The sequence below is a fragment of the Aquarana catesbeiana genome, linkage group LG06 (genome assembly GCF_042186555.1).
Source record: "Aquarana catesbeiana isolate 2022-GZ linkage group LG06, ASM4218655v1, whole genome shotgun sequence".
In the NCBI taxonomy this organism is placed as follows: Eukaryota; Metazoa; Chordata; class Amphibia; order Anura; family Ranidae; genus Aquarana; species Aquarana catesbeiana.
Window position 1 is genome coordinate 196,279,997 of NC_133329.1, and position 12,232 is coordinate 196,292,228.

General features: G+C 45.7%; 1 protein-coding gene across 1 annotated transcript in view; it reads right to left on the reverse strand.

The window, feature by feature from the left end:
- The window catches only part of LOC141148051 (uncharacterized), a 65,317-nt gene that overhangs the window by 32,219 nt on the left and 20,866 nt on the right, over positions 1–12,232 (reverse strand). The gene's annotated exons all lie outside the window — the stretch shown is intronic.

Sequence of the window (12,232 nt, forward strand, 5' to 3'; positions counted from 1 at the left end):
ATCACTTCCAAAGTCAGGGTCCCTGGACAGCCTCCAGTATAACAATCCCAGGCCATCGTAGTCAAAGCCTTCCGTGGGGCTGTCATCCGCTGTCCATGGGCACACTTGGGCTACATACCACTGGAGGGCTCTGTAGCTCTCATCCAACCGCATTTCTGCCCGGATCAGCCTGCTTAACACGGCTGTCCACTCCTGGTTCGGCTGTTCCCCCAAAAACAGCATTCACACTTCATACTGCGACCAGTACCTTACATGGATGGAGGGGAGAACTTTTCCCTGATGTCGCTGCTCACAGGCTAGCGCTTCCTTCCAGAGTTCACAGCGGATAGAATCAAACCATCCTAGCAGGACCTGCTCTGATACTGGTCCTCTGTGCTGTATTTCCTCTCGCAACCTCCTTCTGAATTCCTCATCCATGGTGGCTGGTATCTCTCCTCTCCTGCTATACTGCTACCTTGGATCCGGGTGATGGTTTGGATGTGTTCATGGCAAGGAAGCATGATCCCACATTCCCTCCACGGCTCTCAAGTAAGTCTTTCAGCGTGGCTCTCCTGCAGGCTGGTTTGGAGTGTCCCAGTAACTGGAGAGCAAATCCCACGGCTGCCAACCAATGTAACAAGCCCCTTTCTCGCTCGGTTCCACTCTCCCAACACTCCTCTGCAGCTATTGAATCAGATTGCAACGTCTGATGGTTCGGTCATCCGATGCTCCGGGACTAGAACTACAGCTCTGTGCCGTTCTAGTCCAGTTGTGATAGCTCAGAACAAACACCAGGCAGGCTGTATGTAAGTTCAAACAGGAATATCCTTTATTGCAAAATACAGGCTTTTATACACTCAAAGTGGAGGTGCAGACCTCCTGCTCATATTACTCTAACAATACAGCTGTAACCTAATTAACCTAATTAACATGAGCTAATTAACTAGACAGCTTAGATGACTCAGACATGACCGTTAGGTCAGACTGGCCGTCTTGTAGTTCAAAAAATCCAATCAACATTATCACAATCAACATAGACTCTTCTTCACACAATAGCAGAGTTAATTAACACAAACAACAATGGGGATCTAATGACTCTTAGATCCCATACTATAGACTTATTTACAATACACAACAGACAGACAGGTGCTGGAATTTACATCAGCATCTCCTAACAGTATCTGTCCCAGCATTATGAATCAGCCACTATTCCAATATGGCAAATCCAGTGTCCCCAGAGTCTGTGTGTCCTGGGGGACCAGGACCTGAATCCACAGTAATACCACCTCAAGGGTCCCCAGGCATACATCTAAAAAAGAGCATGGTTCCCCCAAATGCAAGGGCCCCCGATCGATCAGCAAGAGGCTAGCATACAGCCCCCTCCAGAAGTCTCTCTCCCGGCTAGGTCTGTCACAGGGCGTGCCTATTATATATATATATATATATATATATATATACATATATATATATATATATATATATATATATATATATATATATATATATATATATATATAATCATAAATTTGATATCATACATTTTATGCATAGTGATGATAAACTGAAGAGGATTGCCTACCAGATGCGTGTGTTCATAAAACAATATTCAATATGCCAAGGCTGAGATTTAGGAATAAATTAAACTAAATGTAAATAATATTAAATAGCCCTAAAAGGGATATAGTGGTGATTAAGGAACAACAATTACCTCAGTCTATAGACAAAAATAGAACCAATAGGGTCTGCTGTCCCAGCAGGGAAAGATGAACTTTTTCCACGGACCAAGAGTAGGGGGACTGGCAAAAGGGAATTCCACCCCCTGTTTAACCCCACAACACCCACAGGCACACCAAAAGGTTAGCCTGATGTGGGTGACACTGTTTAAAAGGAACAGCCTGCAGTGTTCCTAAAAAGATAGGGACAAATGGAGAAAATATGTATATAGGGTCAGTTTATATAATACTATTGTCTGTGTAGAGGGTTAAACATATTCCCAGCTTGACAACCCACTGTGGGTAATTAGCCAGGGGCTCAGCAAAGAGAAAGGGGTGAACTAGAATTCCCCAGAAACCCTGCACACATCACCTCCCTCTTTTGCCTGCAGAGCAGGTCACTGAACAAACAAGGCAAACCAACCCACCAGTAGGCTGAGCAGAACAGGGAACAATCCTAATCTCCTCTATAGGTACTTACTCAGCAACAAGTCCCAATAAGGCTGGACTGAGGGGGAAAGAGGAGAGAAAAAAAGCGCCAGTCTTCCTCTTACGGCTCACGTTGCCCTGTCAGTGTTGGGTGCTCGATTGGTTCATATTCCTATAATCACTTACAACCTCTAAAACTTTTTCTCTGATGTCTCGTTTTACAATAGCAGGTCCCCCGGACCACATATCTGGACGTAAGCTGCTAATAATTTCAGTAACATCTGTTCTATCCCAAATAGGTAGTGCAACCTTTACACTGCTGGCACGTTTTTCCTGCATAGACTGCAGATGTGCCGAACTTTGCTCATTCAACTCCTGCTGAAGTCTTGTACAGCCTGGTACAGCCTTTCATTGTTCCCCTCTAAAATCTCTTTTGACCTTTTACAATCTAACAGATCAGGCAGTTTCTCCATTGTTGAAAGGCAACATCATTTAATATCATATTTCTGGAGTTTAACTGCCTGGTTGATACAGCTAAGTTGAAATTTGTCATCCTGGAATGCCAGTACAGCAGGTTTACCCAACAGGGCTATGTAACAGAAGAATGCTTATCAGAACCTTCATCTGGAAGAAAGGAGTCACATATACCCCCTGGCGGGGGAGTATGGGATAGGAAAGCTTGGCTTCAAACCACCTGGTATAATGAGGATTGAAGTGCCTGCTTACCACAACTGCAAACAAAGTATCAAAGGCAGTAGAAGGATGACCTGGGTCAAATAGCGGTGATTCACGGATGAATGCTGTCCCTAGTGGACACTACAGCATGCTTCCTGAAGGATGGGCAGAGGAAGAGATTAGGAAGGACTGCCTCTTATGGGTTTTTAATTGAATAGATAGGCGGACAGTGGGTGTTTGTGTGGGTGGTGTCTGAGTGGGCTTTAAAAGTAATGATCAGCCTAAAGTTCTCTCTCTTGGCTCTTGCCCATTGAGCCCAGATGAGATACTGAACACAGAGGACACCCTTACATAAAGTATCATTTTGTCAAAATGTTTATACTGAAATATTAGGGTTGAAAATATTTTTATTGGTAGGATAAACAGAATATCCAAAAACACAATTGACATGTTGTTGACAGAAAAGCGGCAACGAGCGTGCCAAATGGCTATCGCCTACAGCAGTGCTTGCGCCTGAGATTTCGTGTATAGTCATACAATCACTTTATGTCAAGCAGTAAAAGAGTATGAAGAGGAAGGAAAGGAAGACAGAGAGAAAAGGATTAAGAGAGGAGAAGGGTGGGGAAGGGATCTGGGAGAGACCGGGAAAGAAGGACATTAACTCAACAGTTAAGGATCATCCTCTGGTTTTGGTTAGAGATCAGGGTAGAGGGGGAGCTGAGCTTGGGGAAACAGGAAGCATTTCAGCCAGGGTATCTGATGAGGAGAAGCACCGCCAGACAGACCACAAAACTGTATATTTCTCATAGGTGTTATTGTCTAGCACCAACATCTCCTCCATTCGCATGATGTCATTCATCGTGGAGACCCAGAGAGATAGCGGGGGGGTAGTGGTTGTTTTCCAAAAAAGTGAGATGAGTTGTTGGGTCACCGATAGAAAAAAGTGCAGTAGGCACCATTTTTGGGAGGTTATTGATCCTGGCAGTAAAGTGGAAAGTGGAAAGAAGGGCTATCTCAGGGGTCAATTGCAAAGATTCATCATATATCTTATCATATAAATCAAACATATACACATAGGATGTACATATATAAAAAACGTATGAGGCAAAGTCCCAAAGTCTCTTAATCCGAGGAGATAAATAACTGCCCACTTGTAGAAAGGGAATCCCTCAGTTGGTAGAAAAAGGTGCAGTGATAGAATGAATGTGTTCGTGTGTCACCACCACTGTGAACCTCCACCAGGGGTCTAGGCTATCCGTCTGAGATTCGCTGAGGAAGTCCACACGGACGATACGTGTGCGAGGGGCTTCGTGATGTCAGTATGACCACCCATCTGGTTCGTTTTTATGCTGTATACTCCTGCACTGGAAATCAGTGCTATTCTTGTGAGTAACATTTGTTTTATACAATAAATTTTATATTTTCGTATGGAGACCACTATGTCCTGTTATTTTTGTTGTAACATGACATATATCTACCGATGAGATTTATCTCGGGATACTGCAAGTGGACCTCCGTCTTCACGTTTTACCCTGTGGAAGGGAATGCATGAGTGACCTTGCTGTTAGTGCAGAAGGTCCACTCAATAAGGTGAGCAGCCTAGACCCCTGGTGGAGGTTCACAGTGGTGGTGACACACGAACACATTCATCCTATCACTGCACCTTTTTCTACCAACTGAGGGATTCCCTTTCTACAAGTGGACAGTTATTTATCTCCTCGGATTAAGAGACTTTGGGACTTTGCCTCATACGTTTTTTATATATGTACATCCTATGTGTATATGTTTGATTTATATTGAGCGCTGCACTGCTATATTTTGTGAATTTTCTCTTAGGTTTTGTATGTTGGCCTACAGTGTTCAGCTGCTGAGTTTATATCAATCAGGTTTTGCGCTGCCTGTTCTTTCTGCTTAATATCTTATCATATACCTGAAATACCTACTTCCAGAAGGGTCGAATCCAATTACACTCCCACCAGACATGAAGATATGTACCCGTGGCTACATTGCATCGCCAGCAGGTAGGTGAGGTAGATGGGAATATTTTTTGTAACGTAGCGGGGTCCCTGTACCATCTAGACATAATCTTGAAATTCTTCTCTTTTGAGTAGCAGGAGATGGAAGGCTTGTGTGCGAAGTGGAACGCAGTCTGCCAATCCGCTCTGGAGAGGGTCTTTCTCAAGTCTGCCGACCATATCCTGGTGTAAGTGGGTAGGTCATTTTGTGTGAGGGCCTGAATCAAGCTGTAAATGTGGGAGAGTAAGTGCCTGGGTATCTCCTGAAGGGAACTTAGATGTTTGAATTCAGAGAGTGGACAGTGGATCTGGGTTGAAAGAAATAAATGTTTGGTAAAGGTTGTTAGGTGTAAGGAAGTGAGTCAGATGCGTGTTCCCTCCGGGACGATCGGGGTTCCATTTCCCGAGTCTATGAGGGTGTGTGCCTGAGGCCAGGAGGAGCGGTGAAGTGAACCCAGTGTGTGAGCCCCTATGCCCTGTGGGAAGGCCGGGTTGTCAAATAGGGATGATAAGGGGGATGGATCCGAGGAAAGAATCTTGCATAGCCCTCTCCTATACCAGAGCACAAGGACAGCTATGGTTAGAGGTGAGGAGCATGATAAATCCGGGAAGCTGCCCTTGTAACCCCATAGGAGAGCCCGTAGATCGACAGGGGACAGGTCCTGCTCGACCATCACTGAGGCTTTTTGGAAGGGTCATGGGAACCATTCTAGGGTGCGGGCCATGAGAGTGGCTTTATAATAAACCTCATAAACCGGTAAGACTGTGCCACCCTGTAGTTTTGGGCGTGTGAGTAATTTGTATTTAACTCTGGAAAGTCCCTTATTCCATTTAAAACAGATAGAGAGGGAGCATAGGGCAGAAAAAAAAGGATTTGGGGATGGTGACTGGTATGGTTTGGTACAGGTATAATAATTTTGGTAGGGTGTCCATCTTGAGGGTGTTAATTTGACCAAATCAGGGTAAAGTTGTGCCCCCCAGGAAGCCAAATCCTTTCGGAGACGGGAAAGAAGAGGAATATAGTTTAGTGTAAAAAGATTAGAGAGGTTAACAAGGATTTTTCCGCCCAAGTAGGAGATGCCTTTGGTCTGCCATTGAAAGGAATAGTTGGAGCGAAGTGAAGACATGGTAGATGTGGATAAGGAGATTTTAAGGGCCTCTGTTTTGGAGATGTTGAGCTTAAAATTGCTTAGTAAACGAAGCGTTTGAATTTAGAGAAAAGGGAAGGGAGAGTTGTGTGGGGTTGTCAGGCATAAATTAATAAATCACCCACGAGAGATAATTTATGGTGTTCAGATGGTGTTTGTATACCTTGTATGGAGGCATTTTGGCAGATGGCACACGCCAAGTGCTCGATTAAAATAACAAACAAGAGTGGGGAAAGGGGGCATCCTTGACGGGTGCCGTTGGATATGTTGAACGCTTCTGATGATGTGCCATTCACTAAGATCGATGCAGAGGGGTATGAGTAAAGGGACATGATTTTGGAGATGAAGGTAGATCCTAGACCTATTTTTTCAAGGGAAAGCTGCAGAAAGCGCCAGTTGACCCAGTCAAATGCCTTTTCAGCATCAAAAGACAGAAGGCAAGCCTGTTGGCGGTGACGTTGGATATAGGAGATAAGATGTATGGTTTTGGTCGTGTTGTTTCGGGCCTCCCTGCCTGGGACAAAACCGACCTGGTCTCTATGGCTATTCCCTGGAAGTAGAGGGTAGAGGCAGTTGGCGAGAACCTTCGCAAACAGTTTTAGGTCTATATTTAATAAAGATGTGGGGCGATAGCTACTGCATTGAGAGGGATCTTTACCGGGTTTCAGAAGAATGTATACTGTGGCTGATTGGCCACACTTATTGGCTATGGAGTAGTGGTAATTGCGGGCGCTGTCCCTGGCTATTAGAGAGTGGGATCTAGTAGTTGGAGGAGGACATTTGAGAGGGTGACAAAGGTGCATGGGTCTAAGGTTTGTTTTTGAAGAAATTCCAAGTCCGAAATGGTGGTCAAAAGGCGCCAGATATCATCTGCTCTAATCTTCTTTAACCAAGAGCCGTTTTGTATGAGTACGCCTCGGACCACACACTTCAGGGTCTCCCATTGATTAAGTGGGGTGGTGGTGCCTGAGGAGTGGTCAGACCGAAAGTGTTGAATCACTTTGGTAACTTCAGCAATACACACTGAGTCCCATAATAGATTGTCATTGAGATGCCAGGATGTGAGGGGTGGGCAAATGATAGGTATACGGGGGAGTGGTCAGACCAGAAAGCATGTCCCAGGGAGGTTTGCAATGGGGTATCTAAGAGGGATTGCGAAATGAAGAAATAATCTAGTCTACTGTAGGAGTTGTGGGTTATGGAGAAATAACTGTAGTCTCTTTCTGTGGGGTGGTGTATACGCTATATGTCTACTAAGTGGTGGGAGTATAGAAGGGATTTGATGTGGGAGAGAGAGGTTGTGGATATAGATGACTTACTCGAGGACGGGTCGGCAGACGGGGACAGAGCGGCATTGAAATCACCTCCGCGAATGACACAGGAACCCCCGAAGGAGGATAGTCTGGTGAGAGTGGTAGAAAGTAAGCGAGCCTGGGCCACATTGGGAGCATAGATATTGGCCACAGTAAAGAGAAAATTATTGAGTTTCAATTTGAGAAATACAGTGCCTTGCAAAAGTATTCACCCCCATTGGCTTTTTACCTATTTTGTTACATTACAGCCTTTAGTTCAATGTTTTTTTTAAGCTGAATTATAAGTGATGGATCAGAACACAATAATCTAAGTTGGTGAAGTAAAATTAGAAAAATATATACATAAAACTATTTTTCAGGAATAAAAAACTGATAATTGCATGTGCATATGTATTCACCCCCTTTATTATGAAGCTCATAAAAAGCTCTGATGCAACCAATTACCTTCAGAAGTCACATAATTAGTGAAATGATGTCCGCCTGTGTGCAATCTAAGTGTCACATGATCTGTCATTACATATACACACCTTTTTGAAAGGCCCCAAAGGCTGCAACACCTAAGCAAGAGGCACCACTAACCAAACACTGCCATGAAGACCGAGGAACTCTCCAAACAAGTAAGGGACAATGTTGTTGAGAAGTACAAGTCAGGCTTAGGTTATAAAAAAATATCCAAATCTTTGATGATCCCTAGGAGAACCATCAAATCTATCATAACCAAATGGAAAGAACATGGCACAACAGTAAACCTGCCAAGAGCTAGCCGCACACCAAAACTCACGGAACGGGCAAGGAGGGCGTTAATCAGAGAGGCAGCACAGAGACCTAAGGTAACCCTGGAGGAGCTGTAGAGTTCCACAGCAGAGACTGGAGTATCTGTACATAGGACAACAATAAGCCATACACTGCATAGAGTTGGGCTTTATGGCAGAGTGGCCAGAAGAAACCTATTCAGCAAAAAACAAAATGGCACATTTTGAGTTTGTGAAAAGGCATGTGGGAGACTCCCAAAATGTATGGAGGAAGGTGCTCTGGTCTGATGAGACTAAAATTTTACTTTTTGGCCATCAAAGAAAATACTATGTCTGGTGCAAACCCAACACATCACATCACCCAAAGAACACCATCCCCAAGTGAAACATGGTGGTGGCAACATCATGCTGTGAGGATGTTTTTCAGCAGTCGGGACTAGGAAACTGGTCAGAGTTGAGGGAAAGATGGATGGTGCTAAATACAGTGATATTCTTGAGTAAAACCTGTACCACTCTGTGTGTGATTTGAGTCAAATCACACACAGAGTCAAAGCCCAGACCTCAATCCAATAGAAAATCTGTGGTCAGACTTAAAGATTGCTGTTCACAAACGCAAACCATCCAACTTGAAGGAGCTGGAGCAGTTTTGCAAGGAGGAATGGGCAAAAATCCCAGTGGTAAGATGTGGCAAGCTCATAGAGACTTATCCAAAGCAACTTGGAGCTGTGATAGCCGCAAAAGGTGGCTCTACAAAGTATTGACTTTAGGGGGGTGAATAGTTATGCACATTGACTTTTTCTGTTATTTTGTCCTATTTGTTGTTTGCTTCACGATAAAAAAAAAAAAAAATACATCTTCAAATTTGTCGGCATGTTCTGTAAATTAAATGATGCAAATCCCCAAACAATCCATGTTAATTCCAGGTTGTGAGGCAACAAAACACGAAAAATGCCAAGGGGGTGAATACTTTTGCAAGGCACTGTATAAAACATGCATTATCATCAATACAGGAATCAAATACCTCAGGGTGAAAACATCTGCGAAATGCAATGGAAACCCCTTTGGATTTAGATAGAGGATTAGTACTATGAAACCAGGTAGTGTAGTGGCGATTGCAAATCGTGGGTGTTGAGCCAGTACGGAAGCGTGTCTCCTGCAATAGCAGGATGTTAGCTCTTTGTTTGTGGAAATGGTAGAGAATCTGGCTGCACTTCTCCGGGGTGTTAAAGCGCCTGCAGTTGTAAGATGCTAGGTTAAGAGGTAGTGTGACTGCCATGATAGGGAGGGGGGATTAAGGGTAGTAAAAATAGTGTAATAAAAGTCCTTCGGAGACCAGTCTCAACCAGCAGGGGGGGGGTGGAGGGGAAGTGGGGGGATAGGGAACTATTAAAGAGAAATAGTTGGAGGAAAAGGTAGTGTAAAAGCATAGATAGGAAAAGAGAGTCCCAGGCTCCAGTGTTGGTAGAGCAGCAATACAGTATGTTGTGGTACATTTGAGCACAGGAGGCTGGGGCCCTGACAGTAGAGGGTGGATAAAGTTGCATGAATAGGCCACTAGGTGGCACCAATTGGTCATAAGTATGTAAATACAATATACATAAAAATGTTGTGAGGGACATTTCAAAACCAAGGTACGGTGCTAGAAACGTGCACCGAGTATGCCTGGGGGGGGTTAGTGGTAGGCATGGAAGGGCCCCTGGGGGTTCCGGACTCCACAGGGCAGGAAATAGGTATGAATAAAATAACCTGTCATGGGAGGAAAAAGTTATTAACAATAAAATGTAACATATGAACAGAACATAGGATAACAATACAGGAGAGTAAAGTGCTCTTGCCAGGAGAGCAGTTAAGCATTGTAATCAAGTGCATGCTTTCCTGGAAATCAAAAGTTACGGTCTAACATGCAAAACAGTAAGCAATAAGAGATGGATACTCATGGGAATGAACATCAGGACAAAAGGGGGGGAGCTGCAGGAGGCAAGACTGTTAAATTGGGCTAAGTTCTCTCCTGAGTATTGTGATTCAGTCGTTCCAGTCATGAACTGTAAAACCTGGTGTCTTCTGTAGATGAGTCCCAACGTGGGTATATGGTAAAGGACCTTCCGCATGAATTTAGCCGCTAACAGTAGCAACCTGTCAGAAGGTATTCAAAGGAGAGAAGAGCAACAGGTGAGTCTTGGAAAGGTTGTACTCAGAGGTTCTGAGTAAATGCAGGAGGTAATCCTGCTCACAAAAGAGGAGGAATAAACGACCAGCCGGCCTAGGGGACATCAATCATTGGGATCTTTGTGCAATGAGGATCCAGGACACCGTTTGCGGCTTTGTTTTTGCCATTAAGGCACATATGGCAGTCCTGGGGTGGTGGGAGTGAAGGGCCAATTCAGGATAGAGAAATGAGGCAAGTCCAGTGTGCTAAGGAATGTTGGGAGGTCACCGAGCGTGCAGAAAATGGCGATCTTACTGTCGTGATAAACCTGCAGCTGGAAAGGAAAGCGCCATTGGTATTTCAACTGGCGAGATTGTAGTAGTTGCGTGAGAGGCTTCAGAGCTTTCCGCATGGTTAAAGTTTGGCGTGAGAGGTCAGGTAGAAGCATCACTGGGGTAGTGTTAAAGAGAATAGAGTCCTGAGTGCTGGCAGCATGCATGATGGATTCTTTTATGTTATAGAAATGCACTCTGCATAGGGTGTCATGCACAAAGGAGGGGTCATGTTTCCTGGGGCCAGAGGTCCTGTGGACCCAGTCAAATTCAAAGGATTATCTTTGGTTAGTTGCAATAACTGATTGAAGAAGGCTGTCTTTGGGTTCCATGGATTCAGGGATTCCGCACATGCGGATATTATTGCGTCTGTTTCTATTCTCAATGTCATCTTGCTGGTAAGCTAGTTGTTGCAGCATGACTGTGTGAGCATTAAGTATTTCCTCATCTGACTGCACAATGGTGTGAAGGCCTTCAGTGGTGGTTTCTATGTCCTCAAAACGGACCCCAATGTCTTTTTTAAGTTCAGTGATCTCTTGCTTATAAGTTTTCTCAATGCACTTAACACATTGTTCAAAGTCAGCCTTTGTGGGGAGGGAGCGCAGTGTAGCTGTGCAGGGATCTCATTTGTGATTCTAATGTCCCATCCATCCGCTGATCCCAGGGACGTGTTAGAATGGCTCCTGGAGCATCTAGGGGGTGATCATGTGTCCCAGGAGTGGGGTGGCTATCAGGCTCCTACTTACCAGACCGGCGAGTCCTGTCGGGCAGAGGGTAGGCTCCCTTACCCTCCGACTATCGGCCCCCTGATAGAGTAAACAGGGGGTACAACAGTACGGAGTGGTATGAAGGCCTGTATGGCTGTTCAGGTATTGCTGTCCGGGTGTCACAGGGTTAACTGTAGCAAAGACTGAGTAGACTGGAGCACCTTCACTGAGTGGAGCAGGCTGGTGTGGACAACAGGCAGGAAGACTGCAGACAGGCTGACAGGATCCCAGGGAGCAGGCAGATGGATGGTCAGGAGACTGGCCGGGTTTGGCAACAGGCAGACGGCAGAGGTACAGTGGAACAGGCAAGCGGATGGTCAAACAAGCAAAGGTCGGTGCAGGCAGAGTTCAGAGAGTGGTCGGGGGACAAGGCCGGGTCAGTAGGTATAACAGGAACAAACAAGGTACACGGTCAGGCTCTGGAACTACTAGCTGTTGATTAGGCAGCACTGGTCACCAGAACTCACTGGCTTAAATAGGGCTTTTGGCGCCAAACGACGTGCACGCGCGCGCCCCGGCACACACAGGCACGCGCGCCCGCCAACGCCCGCGCGCGCGCCCCCGCACACCGGCGTGCACAGTGGAACGATCCCGGACACACACACCGGCGCCGCGAGGAGCCCGCACAGCGAGGTCCGCAGAAACGCGCGCGCCAACGCGCGCCGACGCACCCTGACGCACACCACCGCGGGCGCCCCGCCTGCCAAGGTAAGAACCCTGACAGTGCCCCCTCCTCAAGGGCAGCCTCCGGATGCCCAGCTGGGCCAGCCTGGGAGCATGGGAGTTCTTGAAGGTTTGTAGCAATTCGTTGGCATGCAGGTTACCTTCGGGTTCCCAGGAATTATCCTCGGGTCCATACCCCTTCCATTTGATGAGGTACTGGAGCTGATTCTGCCTTTTCCTACAGTCCAAGATTGCCTCGACTTCGAACTCCTCCTCATTGTTGACCAAAACAGCCTCCGGT